Source organism: Echinops telfairi, unplaced genomic scaffold (assembly GCF_000313985.2).
Source record: "Echinops telfairi isolate 266 unplaced genomic scaffold, ASM31398v2 ScPeMD7_7424;HRSCAF=8462, whole genome shotgun sequence".
Taxonomy (NCBI): domain Eukaryota; kingdom Metazoa; phylum Chordata; class Mammalia; order Afrosoricida; family Tenrecidae; genus Echinops; species Echinops telfairi.
This window is the reverse complement of record NW_022111324.1, coordinates 12,065,355-12,079,270: the sequence shown is the minus strand read 5'-3', so window position 1 is coordinate 12,079,270 and position 13,916 is coordinate 12,065,355.

Sequence of the window (13,916 nt, the reverse complement as noted above, 5' to 3'; positions counted from 1 at the left end):
CTGTGACACACATCTACTATACGTTAACTGTGACAACTGTGACACGCATCTACTATACGTTTACTGTGACAACTGTGACATGCATCTACTATACGTTAACTGTGACAACTGTGATACACATCTACTATACGTTAACTGTGGCAACTGTGACACACATCTACTGTACGTTAACTATGACAACTGTGACACACATCTACTATACATTAACTGTGACAACTGCGACACACATCTACTATACATTAACTGTGACACACATCTACTATACATTAACTGTGACAACTGACACACATCTACTATACGTTAACTATGACAACTGTGACACACATCTACTATACGTTAACTGTGACAACTGACACACATCTACTATACGTTAACTATGGCAACTGTGACACACATCTACTATACGTTAACTGTGGCAACTGACACATCTACTATACGTTAACTATGGCAACTGCGACACGCATTTACTATACGTTAACTATGCAGTAGCTGCCTGTTCTGTTCGAACAATCTCCTCTTGGTCTAGGTATAAGTTGCATACAAGCACAATCAAGTGTTTGGGAATCCCCATTCTTTGTAATGTAATTCACAATTTTCTATGATCTACACAGTCAAAAAAGAACAGGTTTTCTCTGATATCAACAATTATTAACCTCACTCCACATCCTGTTCTGATCTTGTCTGAATATCTGGCAGTTTCATGTTGGATGCACTACTGTAACCATTTCTCAGTTGTTCAGCAAAATTTTACTTGCATGTGATATTGACAATGTTCTTTGATAACTTCCACCTTTCACATATACTTTTCTTTTTTTGAAATCAACACAAATAGGAATTTCTTCTGGTTGGTCATCTAACTATTAGTGCTTCCAGTGTTTAATACATTTATTGAAACATCCATATGGCTTTCCATCAATTCCTGGAGTCTCGCTGTTAATGCCTTCTACCTTCAATATTTTGAAATTCTTTTTTTTAAACTGTTTTATTGGGGCATAATCCATGTATCATATAATTCAATAGTTATATGCTATGATAAATCATATGAAGAAAACTTGAATCATTATCACAATCACAATCATTATCACAATCAATTTTAGAACATTTTCTTCTTTCTTGTACTCCTTGTTTTCAGTTCTCAGTCATGCACTATCTCCTGAATTGGTTGAATGCCAAACAATTATTTTTGGTACAGTGACTCCCGTCTTCATGTTTCCTGTGTCCTTCAATATTTTGCCCACAGAATCCTTCAGCATTGAAACTGCAGTCTTGAATTTTTTCTTCATTTCTTTTCAACTGGGGAATGCTGAGCTTTGCCTTCCCTCTTTTGATTTTCTAATCCCAGGTCTTTGCACATTTCATTTTAAAATTTTACATTGTCTTCTCAAGTCAGTCTTTGAAATATGTTCAACTCTTTTAATTCAACATTTCTTTCTTTTGTTTTTGCTTCTCTACATTCAAAAGCAAGTTTCAGAGCCTCTTCCAGCATCCATTTTGGTCATTTGTTTTTTTTCCCTTTTCCTTTTTTGTCTTTATACTCTCAAAAAAATGTATTCCTTGACACTGCACTTCTGTTAGGACTAATGGGAAAATTTAGAAATTAATAATGGTAATTACTGAACAACATGAAAAATATAACTAATGTCTCTGAACTATACATTTGAACAATGTTAGTGTGGCAAATAATATGAGGGTAAATCAGAAGTATTAATAAAAATCACAGAAACCTTAAGTAAAAAATATCAAAATGTGAATTTGTTAGTTCTAAATGGATCCTCCACCGAGGTCTATACACTTCTGAAAATGTTATTTCCCTCTCCCAAACCCTTAGCTCTCATCAAAACAGCAATCCTGGCATTCTCAAAGGACTCAATCATGTTTCTTTTACATGATCCTTGAGTTTGGGGAACAAGAAGTCTGAAGGTCAAGAGCAGCACTTATGCATGGACAGGGAAGGTTTTCCAATAGAATTCTCACAGGTCATCACTTGTTACCCTGGAAAAATATGTCAGGTGCATTGTCGTGATGGAACAAAACTTCCTTGGCACAACTTTCCTGCCTTTTTTATCACCAATGTAGTTTAAATTTTCTAAAAATAGTTTTATTTACATATACTTCACATACCATACAATTTAATTATTCAATCATCTTAAGAATTGTAAAGTATTTAATTTTCTTAAAACTTTATCGTAGTAAGTCCCCATGATTGTCCTGTATTCTTTGAAAAAATCTCTAAAAAGAGTTTCCATCGCTTTCTGGTTTGACCTCTCTGCCCTGAATTTCACCGGCCCAATAGATCCTTGAAGAATCCAGTTTTGATGAGACCTATTTTTGAAGGCCCAAACCAGACTAAGTATATTACTGAGATCTTGTCTGCCATCTTCTGATCACAGAGACTTTGTGTGAACACAGTTTGTTTAGTATAAACTTATTCATGTATCAACTGAAATGCTAATACCAATACTTTTTTACTTATCTTCATAGGTTACATATCTATATTTAGCACAATAAGAAAGAAATAAAGATGAGGAATTACAAAAACCTGGGGGAGAGGTGCTTTTTTCTTGTTTGTGTAACAATGCAAGGCAGTGAATGTGTAAATGGGGTGACTTTCCTCCATGAAGTGAGTCAAATAGAAGCTTTGTCATCTTCAACAAACACCTTCTAAAGTCACTATGAAATCTTTCTCCATTCTAATCAACTCAGAAATGGAGTGGCACACCATTCCACTTACATTCGACTGATGACTCTCTGTCACATGGCCATACCTGCACAGGAAACTGAGAAATGCAGTCTAGGTACGTACTCGAGAAGTATGATCACTAACACTAGGAACACGAAACAAAGCACAGCGCCATGTGTTTCTTCTGGCACGCTTCCAGGAAGAATATCCTTGCTTAACAGACAATATCCAAAATTGAAGTCATGGGAAAACAGGACCTCACTCTATGTCCCAGTTCCTGATGACATCCATCTCAGACTGCTCAAGACCAGACTCCAACAGCTCACAATCAGTGGTTGGAGATTACACTTGTGAAATCACCAAGAAATAGGCTCATATATGAAAACACAAAGGCATGTAACTACAGAGAAAGGGAAACTTAGAACTCTCTGATCTTTCTAAAGATAAGTGCCATTACCTGGAAAGACTTTGGAATTAGTAGAAACACTGATCACCAGAGCATCTACAGCAGCTTCATCCAAGGACTTTTGGTTCACCTAGTTTATTTATGTTGAATATATTTGGACATATATTTTGGTAGAAAATGGTGGAGATAGGTCAACAGCTTTTAGGACCCTTCTTGTGGCCCAGATGCCATGAACCCACCTAGTTGGCTTCTCCTCCTGCCAAGATAATCATTTTGACTTACTCTTTTGTTGATGTTCTTCTTCTTCATGAATCCTTTTTATTTATTTGTTTTAAATCATTTTATTGGGGGATAATACAGCTCTTATCACAATCCATCCATCCATCCATTGTGTCAAGCACATTTGTACATTTGTTGCCATCATCATTCTCAAAACACTTCCTTTCTACTTGAGTCCTTGGTATCAGCTTCTCATTTTCCCCCCTCCCTTCCGAACCTTTGATAATTTATATATATTTTTTCATGTCTTACACTGACTGATGTCTTCCTCCACCCACGTTTCTGTTGTCCATCCCTCAGGGAGGGAGTTATGTGTAGATCAGTTCCCCCATTCTCCCCTGACCTTCCCCTTACCTTCCTGGTATGGCTGCTCTCAATATTGGTCCTCAGGGGTTTATCTGTCCTGGATTCCCTGTGTTTCCAGCTATTATATGTACCTGTCTACATGCTCTGGTCTAGCCAGATTTGTAAGGTAGAATTGGGGTCATGATAGTGGGGGTGGGAGGAAGCATTAAAGAACTAGAGGAACATTGTATGTTTCATCAATGCTATACTGCACCCTAACTGGTTTGTCTCCTCCCCGTGACCCTTCTGTAAGGGGATGTCCAGTTGTCTACAGATGGGCTTTGGGTCTCCACTCTGCACTCCCCCTCATTCACGATGATATGATTTTTTTGTTCTGGACTTTGATGCCTGATACCTGATCCCATCGACACCTCATGATCACACAGGCTAGTGTGCCTCTTACATGTGGACTTTGTTGCTTCTCAGCTAGATGGCTGCTTGTTTGTCTTCAAGCCTTTAAGACCCCAGATGCTATATCTTTTGATAGCTGGGCACCATCAGCTTTCATCACCACATTTTCTTATGCACCCATTTTTTCTTCAGCGATCATGTCGGGAAGCTGAACATCATGGAATGTCAAGTTATTAGAACAAAGTCTTCTTGCATTGAGAGAGTACTTGAGTAGAGGCCCAATTTGACTTACTCTTATATTGAGGGAAAACCATTATTCTGACCATGGCCCTACCTACAAGATACCTTTAGTTAGAACCCTACTCAATAAATTATTAACTTAGAGAAAACGCAGTGTGAATGCATGAGAGAGGTATTTTATTATTCTTGAGAGTGGAACTAAAATTTTTTTTATTATGTAAATATTTAGTGTTAGTTTTTTATTAAAAACACTGCAGAATATTCCAAAGTTTTGGATACAAGAATAACTATTAGAGATGGGAGGCTGAATTTTAGCAGATAGGAAGAAAATGACTAGCTAAAAAAGCCTAATTGGGGCCTGATTGCAGATATTAGATCTAATTCCTGGATCAATGGGGGTCAATAAAAGACCTTGGTTCTACATGATTTCATTTCTTGGCTGTTCTAAACTTAAGAATTTTTTAGAGCTAACCTACTTATCTAAAGGTAGCACACAATATGGTTTCTATTTTCATATCATTTTCCACATTTCACTGTTTTAATGTAAATCTATTTTTGTAGCTAACAAACCTAACTGTGATATGAAACTATTCTAGGGATACCCAATTTTCTCTTTCCCTAATGAGAAACACATTACCTGTCTGTTTGCTTCCAAAAATGGGCATCAGAAAGAGGCAAATGGTCTGCCCTGGCTAAGTAAAAAGCCAGCTAAGCCAGGCTGTTAAGTGATAGCTCCCATGAGAAGACCCTCCCAGCCTCCTCACAGTGACATTATCTGTGGCTTTCTTCTTGGAGTCTCAACAACAACAACCACATAAACCTACTGAAATTTGCAGTTGTTCAGCCTCCTCCTCCATCCTACTGCTGACAGAAAATACAGAACAGAGTAATTCCTTTGTTTATAGGGTATAAAGTGGAGGTCTTGTTCAAGGCCAAAGGTCAAAGGTCACTCAGCAACAAAAGCAGGATTGAAACTCACAAATTTTTGGTTCCCCACTTTAAGAGATGCTTGTGATGGTTAGACTTTATGTCAACTGGACTATCCAGGTGAAGGTATCCTGATGACACCTCACTGGGGATGTGGCCTTTTGTAAAACAGACCCAAGCTCTCTCTTGTTCCTGTGCCTTTAGCTGGATCGAGATCCTGTGTCTGGTTTGTTGATCTCCTATTGTGTCACCTGCTGATCCCAGGAGCCATCATCCCGCCAACTTTGGATTCATTCAGATTAGCATCCACCAGCCTGTAACCCTTCTACTTCATCTTCCTGCTTCCTATTGGTCAGTCACTACCACCACACAAGCCAAGGGAAGCCGACAGCTTATATCTGACCTACAGACTTGAATCATACTGGAATTTCCTACTTCTACAAGAGTGAGAGCCATTTCTTGATACAAATATCCTTTTACATGCATACACATACAAATGTCACTAGTTTTCCTTCTCTAGAAGTCCAATCTGCCACAATACTCAAGTGCAGGTTTTGGCTTCCCACATTAGGAGATAATCAAGTCCATTTAATGGGGAGTTTACTCATTTGTTTTTCTAGGGCACATTTTAAAATGAAAGCATTAGTGCAATAAATAGATAAATAAATGTATTGTTGATGTCATTTTAATAAAGTGGCCCCTCAAAAAACTCATCTAGTTCCAAATCCACACTATCATCTGGGAGTGCCGGCTAGGTTTCATTGTAAATCATACCCTGCTCTGTGTGACTTGACAAGAATTAACTAACCTGCATGTGGAAATTTATTATCCAAATTTCACTAAACATCCACTCAAGTGTGAAGAGTCATTGAGCTAAAAATCATCAAGAGGTAAAAAGATTCTCAATGTCATTAGTCAATAGGAAAATATACATATATGAAGATAAGGTTATACAGCAAGAAAGAATATAACAGCAAATTAGTCCATTCAGCAGTACAGAGGGTTCAGTTCAACTCACTTTGGTGGAGCAGTTAATATACTGAAAGTCCTTCAACTCATGTGGGCACTGATGAAACACATAACTAACAGAAACCATGGGGAAAGGGAGACAGTGGTCGGTGTAACATAAGAAAATTATAATAGTTTTTAATTTATCAAGGGGTCATGAGGGTGGGGGTGGTGAAAGGTGAGCTGATACCAAGGGCTCAATAGAAAGCAAATGTCTAGAAAATAATATTGGCAACATAAGGTACAAAAATGCTTGATACAATTGATGTATGGATTATTATAGAAGCTGTAAGAGCTCCCAATAAAATGTTAAATTAAAAAAAATTGGGGGAGGGAGTGTCTAGAGGGAGCATCCCTGGTAACATGCACCAAATAAACCACACTGACCCAAGTTTCGGGGCACATCTTGGAGACTCTAGCCAAGTGCCATAGAACACTGGAGCTTTGAATCCTGGATTTCAGGGGACACAACACAATCCAAAGGCCGCGCCCAAGAGAACCGATGCAAAAGTTTCCCTAGGTGAACTGGACTCTTCCTCAAACACACATGTAACCTGAAAACTTAAGGCTGAAAATTCACAGTGTTTGAAGAAGTAGAAGACAGTTATACCAAGATTATTGAACTGTTGGTAGATGGACAATCATGGACTTACTATAGCAGGGTCCTAAATGCTGTTTTAAGATATATATTATTCCAACAAACCTGTTACTGACATTCTCAGTGAATATTATTGTAAATTTCCCTGATAACTAATCCCCATTGTTTGTGTAAATAGCATCCAGCCACGAAAAGGTTTATTCTGCACAAGTGAGTACTTCAGGTATTGCGATATGGAGTTACCCTGCACTGGCTCAATATCCTTTTCTCAACAGTCTTTTTAAAAATTGGTACCAGCCTAGAGAGGAACTGGAAACACAGGGAATCCAGGACAGATGAACCACTCAGGACTAGTGCCAAGAGTGGCGATGCCGGGAGGGTGGAGGGAAGGTGAGAGAGAAAGGGGGAACCGATTACAAGGATCTACATATAACCTCCTCCCTGGGGGTTGGACAGTGGAGAAGTGGGTGAAGAGAGACATTGGACGGTGTAAGATATGACAAAATAATAATAATTTATAAATTATCAAAAGTTTATGAGGGAAAGGAGGTGAGGAGGGAGGGGGGAAATGAGGAGCCAATATTAAGGGCTCAAGTAAAAAGCAAATGTTTTGAGAATGATGACAGCAACTAATGTACAAATGTGCTGGACACAATGGATGTAGGTATGGATTGTGATAGGCGTTGTACGAGCCCCCAATAAAATGATTTTTTTTAATTTAGTACCAGTTTGACACACTGGATGAATATATGGATTGTGATAAGAGATGGAAGAGCCCCCAATAAAAGTATTTAATTTTTTTAAAAACTTTTAAAAAAAGATAATAACAACAACAAAAAATATGTACAAGGGGCTAGTCAATGACAATGTTAACAGAAGCTCTTTATGCTCCAGGGAGATGATAAATACAACTCTGCTATAAATTAACAAGGAGGTCTCTAAAGGGAGCCAAGGGCAGATTAAAAGATAGATCCACGAATGAGTTTTGAGCTCACACTAAATCCTACTCCAATTTAAAAACAACTAGTTCTTACATCATGGCCCTGCTTGATACTCACCCTCAGGAAGGGAACACAGAAGATATGGGTGCTATAGCAACGTGTAGTGAAGAAATTAGACGGTGCTCAACTATCAGACAAAATAGCATCTGGGATCTTAAAGGCTTGTTTCCAAACAAGCAGCCATCTAAGTGACATGTCAACTAAGTCCACATGGAAGAAGCACACCAACATCAGTGAGCGAAGAACTGTAAATTATACAATCTGAAGCCAAAGGAGGGACTAGTATCAGCGCCTAAAGAGATTACGGCTTGTTGCAGGAGGCTAGGGATGACAGTAGGAGCCCAAGATACATTGGTGAGATCTACACAGGAAAGAAGCCTCTGGTGATTTCCCTCTTTCCATATGAGAGGGATGGAAGGATATCAGTTACCGAACAGGGTGCATTGGAGAAATGATGACAGGAGATCAAAATGATAAACCAGACTTGAATGATTAAACCTTGTCAGTTGATCCCCTCCCCACCACTGATGCATGTTGGACCTGACATGGTTTTCAACATTTTCTGTATTTTTATTTGTGGGGGGGGGTGTGTTTTTTGTTCATCTCAGATGTATTTTGTCAATGAGAATGACACCTTTGAACTTTTGCTATTTATTTCCCTGTTTTTCAGGGTATGAAACCCAGGATTGCTGAACCTACAGAGACAGCAAGTAGAATAAGGGTTTTCAGATATACAGTAGTGCGAGGGGGCAGGAGGCGGGGAGGGGAGCTGATGTCAAGGAGTTCAAAAAAGAAGAGAATGTTTTGAAACTAATTGTAGTAGTACGTAATTGTACAATCTACTGGATGTGATTGAACTATGAAATGATAAGACATCTGTATTAGCTCCCAATAAAATGGTTTTGGTAAAACATTAAATGTAAATTAACAAAGAACGTGGGGATCCTTGTATATGAAACTTCATCACAGTATTAATCACAATATTTAAAGATAGGAACAACCCCAATGTCCTCCAACACATGAATAGATGATCAAAATGCAGCAAGTGCCTGAAGTGGAAAAATACCCATCATTAAGAGAACCGGAGCACTGCTACATGCCACCACATAGATGACGAACGTCGATAACAGTGTGTTAAATGGAAGCATCCCAAAAGGAAGTCTCATATTGTATGACTGTATTTTTATGAACTACCCAGAACAAGTAGACTCACCGAGACAGCAAGCCATTTTGCCAGGGACCGGGGTGAAGGGAAACCAGGATAGTGCTTATCGGGTATGGGGTTTCCTTTTGGAGAGATGACAATGTTTTGGAAAGAGATCGAGGTAATGATTGCACACACTGTGAATGTACTAAATGCCACTGAAGTGTACGCCTTAATTCTAAATTGTGTGAATTTTACCTCAACTTAAAAAAAATGCAGCAGGGAGAGTCTGCCTAGGCACATGCACACGCCATCATCGTCAGACTCTGACAAGGGCTCGGCAGCGTGTTTCGGGTTGGGGTCTGACCCAGTTGTTCTTTGGATATAGGAGGCCTGATTTAAGCCTTACACACAGAGGTTTGAGCCCGAAAGAGAGAACAGGTTGGAACAAATATTCTCTAAGACCCATGAGCTTCTGAATGGGTCATATTCCTCTCTCTCCTCTGTAGGGAGCTGATAGTGAGTGCAGGCTGTACTTGTCCTCCACAGCCTTCAGCCTGTTCCAAGACCACCTACTGGCTATAGGCTCATCTTAAAGCTCCAGAAGCCTTGGCATTGCTCCTGGAGTCTGAGCTGTGCCCCATGGGTGCATGGCCAATGCTTCCTCATCCACAGCAGTGTTTTGAATAATCTCCCACCAGACTATTCATTGATACTTGCCCAAAGAAATGTGGATGCTGTTACCTTAACTTTACTTTCATGACTACATTGCTCAGTTCTAGACTATTAACATTTACATAACACATACTTGGTGGCTGAATCCTGTATTTAGGCTTTGCAATAACCTGACAACTATTGGGAAGACTATCACCGCCCTTTCTCATCTGTTCTTTCTATTGAACTTCAAAAGCAAAAAGAGAGGAGAAGCGTGCTTCGCATGTCATAGCCTCTTAATAAACTAAACGTCTTGCAGACAGCAGTCATTTTCTGTCTGGAAGTTTCTAAGATTGCAGTGTATGCACATACTAATCTTATGCAAATCATGTATCAAAAGCATATGTTAAGCTCACTTGCGGTGGCTCCCCTTCTGCATGCAGTGGTATTGTAAATAGCCTTGGAAGAATTCTCACTGTTGACGACACTCTGGGGCCTACATAGACTCTTCCCTCATGTAATAGGGTTGCACCAATACCCTAGAACTCTTGACAAAGAGTTCTAGAAGATCTTCAGAAGACCATGCCCAACATACAAGATAAATATTGTATAAGAAACAAAGATACAGGCTCAAAGAAAGAAAAACTCAATTCTTTCATCCTTTTTTCAAAAAGGGCTATTTCTAAACCTGAATGGAGGATAACCACCCTCAACAGGTCCATGTGTGGACACCTCAAGACCCAATTTCCTTTTCTTTTTTTTCAATCATTTTATTAGGGGCTCATACAACTCTTATCACAATCCATACACAAATCAATTGTGTAAAGCACATTTGTACATTCATTGCCCCCATCATTCTCAAAACATTTGCTCTCCACTTAAGCCCCTGGCATCAGCTCCTCATTTTTCCCCTTCCTCTCTGCTCCCCCCTCCCTCATGAACCCTTGCTAATTTATAAATTATTATTTTGTCATATCTTGCTCTGTCCAACGTCTCCCTTCACCCACTTTTCTGTTGTCCATCCCCCAGGGAGGAGGCCACATGTAGATCCTTGTAATCGGTTCCCCCTTTCCAATCCACTCTCCCTCTACCCTCCCAGTATTGCCACTCACACCACTGGTCTTGAAGGGATCATCCGCCCTGGATTCCCTGTGTTTCCAATTCCAGTGTACATCCTGTACCAGTGTACATCCTCTGGCCTAGCCAGATTTGTAAGGTAGAATTGGGATCATGATACTGGTGGGGGCGAGGAAGCATTTAGGAACTAGAGGAAAATTGTATGTTTCATCGTTGCTACATTGCAGCCTGCCTGACTCGTCAAGACCCAATTTCAAAGGCAAACCTGTTCTTCTGAATACCTTTTCTGATCCTCCCTGTCTGAGTCTAACGTTCCTGTCTGTGTTGCCTTGTTTCACGTATGTGGCAGTATTATTTTCATCATCGCTTGTTTTATACACATATTCACATCAATAACTTTGTCTTTCCATATATTTTATATGTATTTATAGGAATACACACATAGTCCCATAACTTTCTTTAATTATGTTACAGATTTGGGGGGAATAACGGCTAAGTCTTGAATTGCTTAGCGTCATTTTTGCAGCCCACTCATCTTGCTCCCCATGTTCACCTCCAGCATCAGATGTGGGCTCAGTAGAATCTCAAGAAGGGCTGGCAAACCCAGTAGGAGGTAAGGAAATTACTCTGGTCACTAATGCATTGTGGCTCTTTCTTTCTTGAAAAGTAGCAGCTAGCCAACATGTTTATGCACACATCCTTCGGGGCTTTTCTCTTTTTTTAGAAAAATTCTATTTTATTTAAGGTGGAATCTGACCCTGAAAATTAGGTTTCCATTTAGCTACTTCTACACAAATTATTCTGTAATGGTGATTATATTTTTCATAGGGTGTCATCATTCTTATCCATGCCATTCTGGCTGTACCATTTTTGGTACTCTGGTTGCCCTGCATAGTTACACATCATTTTTAACTTAGAGCAACTTTTTACCATTGGATCTCAGGTAGATGTTTGGGTTTTTGTTGTTGTTGTTGTTTGGAGAGGAGATGATTTTTCAGAGGTTCACTACCCAATGGTGAAATACTTTGCTTTATGAGTTAACTGGTTATTTAGCTAAAAGTAGACCTGAAAGCATAATTATGGTATAGGGTCTAAATAGTATCTCACCCTCTTGACCCAATGAATAATTGCTCCAGTTTTTAATATCTTCTACTTTGTTATTGATTGGTTTGTCTTTGTTTTATTGCATCATTGTTGTTGGACTGATTGTTGGTATTCTGTTTTGATTTTGTATTATTTTCTGTTATGAAACCCAGATTAAATAAGCCTATAGAGACAACAATTGGACCAATAGATTAAAGAGCACAGAACAGGGGAGCTTGGCAGGAGAAGGAGAGGTAACAACCATGAGTCCAAGAAAAAGGAAATGTCCTAGAATTGAGTGCAGTGATGATTCACAATTATTTTCTAACAGTCTTATCGGCACTTTATCCACATATCATATTACTCAATAGTTCAATCATATCAAAAGAGTTGTACAATCTTTACCACAATTAATTATAGAACATATTCTTCTTCCTTGTACTCATTGTTATTCGTGTACTTGTTTTTCAATTTGGGCACAAATATGCACAACGAAACATTCTCCAATTCAACAACTTCTACATGTATAATTCACTGTCATTGATTGCACCCTTTGTGTTGTACAACCATTATTGATATGCCACTCCAAATTGTTCCACCACCATTAAATAAACTCAATGCCCCCTAAGCAAAAACTTCCCCCTTTCCCCCTGGTAACTATAGGTCAAGTTTGTTTTCTTTCTTTTTCTTTTTTTGTACTAGTTTTCTTGATACAATTTCACATATTATATACTTCCATAGTTAAATCTTTTTAAAAGAGTCGTGTATACATCATCACAATCGGTTCTCATGCTCCCTCCCCCTCCCACATTCATTGATTGCTCCACAATTTGACTCCCCATTCCCAATAAAACATTGCATCAATTATTGTCTCTGTATCCACTCTTGGTTGCACAATTATTATGAATGTAATTGAACTATTGAAATGTATGATATGTAAATTGTATGGTGGTGAAATTGTTAAAATTAACAAACTAATTTTAAAAATAGGTCACACAAATAAGGAAATAATCCAAAAGTCTTATAGTAAGGCATTGGCTAAATACATTACAATGCTCATATATCAATAATATAGATTATGATGAAACCATTAATTATCATGCTATATAAGCATATCAAATGATAATATATAAGCTGTATTGTCAAATAAATATATAAAACTAAAAATCAGGTTATCAAACGCTGTAGACAAAATAACAGAAAGATTTAATTGTTATTTATCTTATTTTATATATGCATAATGGGAGTATGTATGCATGCATAAGGCAAAACACCAAAATACCAACAATTTGCTGCTGCTTTTGTTAGGTTCAATAGCAATCCTATGCAGAACAAAACAATAGACTGCCCTGTGCCATCCCCACAATTGTTCCTATGCCTGAGCCCATTGATGCAGCCACTGTGTCCGTCCATCTCATTGAGAGCCTTCCTCTTTTTGACCACATCTCCACTTTACCAGAGATTATGTGCTTCTCCAGGGCCTGGTCTTTACTGACAACAGATCCACAGTATGTAAGGTCAAGTCTTGCCATCCTTGCCTCTAAGGAGCATTCTGGCCTTACTTCTTCCAATACAGATCAGTTTGTCCTTTTAGTATTTCATGGAATTTTCTTTTTTTCTTTTTTCTTTTCTTTTTTTGAGAGAGAGGTCTTTATTGTTTTCACTTTCTGTATAAAAATGTCCGTCGGGAAATAGGGGGGAGGAAGGAAAGGGGAAAGGTAAAAGATTTTTAAAAAAGGATTTTTGACGGGGGAATAGGGCACTGACCACCCAAGGGAGGGGTATTGTTTGTGTCTCCACAGGGAAAGAAGGACCAGATTTAAAGCCAGTGCCAGACGAATGCAGCTTGTTGGCAAGGAGTGTGGAGCCAGTGGAGGGGCCTGAGGGCTCAGCCCCCATGCCAGCTACATGGACAACAGCCCCTCCCCCCAGAAGAATCTACTTGAGAGGATGGCAATGAAGCTGCAGCTAGGGGAGAGGGGCATGTCTGACCAGAGCAAATGGGAGCACATAGGGGAAGGAAGAGAGAGAGTGGAGCACATCCTGACCCACCAGGCCTGGGGGATGACATCCCCGCTCCAAACAGCCACTGGACAGAGTGGACAATATGGCTGATCCCACCA